Raw genomic sequence first — 512 nt, 5'->3', positions numbered from 1 at the left:
CAGCCTCGGCAGGGCAGGAAGCGCGGGACCGGCAGATGGGCTGCCTGGCGGGAAGCGACACGGCGCGGAGGACGTGCCAAGGTCGGGAGCGGTTTCTCCTGCTCAGATTGCCTTTCCCCTCCGCAGTGATTTCTCCTGCCGGGCAGGAAGCCTGCGGCCGGAGTTACCATGAATTATTCAGGGGCAGAAATGGCTCTGTGGGTGCAGGCGGGGGACCCGGGCTCCCTGAGCCGGGCTGGCGGCGGTGGGGCTGTAGGCATGAGCATCGTGCATGGCCGTGGTGTCCACAGGAGCAAGAGTTTGGCATGCGCGGTGTCCCAGTCATGCCCTCGCCAGCCAGCCCGTGCCACGCTCCCGGCTGCAGGGACCCTTGGAAAAAGGGGAGGTTTAGATTAGACACTGGCAAGAAATGTTTCCCTGTGCGGGTGGTGATCCCCTGGGGCAGGTTGCCCCGAGAAGCTGTGGCTGCCCCATCCCTGGAGGTGTTCAAGGCCAGGTTGGACGGGGCTTGG

General features: G+C 65.2%; 1 protein-coding gene across 1 annotated transcript in view; it reads left to right on the top strand.

Annotated features, from left to right (window-relative positions):
* GPRC5C (G protein-coupled receptor, class C, group 5, member C) overlaps window positions 1–512 on the top strand; it is a gene marked incomplete at its 5' end in the record, with an annotated part of 4,690 nt that overhangs the window by 3,136 nt on the left and 1,042 nt on the right. The gene's annotated exons all lie outside the window — the stretch shown is intronic.

The sequence above is a fragment of the Charadrius vociferus genome, unplaced genomic scaffold (assembly GCF_000708025.1).
Source record: "Charadrius vociferus isolate BGI_N301 unplaced genomic scaffold, ASM70802v2 scaffold2704, whole genome shotgun sequence".
NCBI classification, from domain to species: Eukaryota; Metazoa; Chordata; class Aves; order Charadriiformes; family Charadriidae; genus Charadrius; species Charadrius vociferus.
Note: the sequence above shows the minus strand (reverse complement) of the source record. Positions and strands in the feature narration are given on the sequence as shown.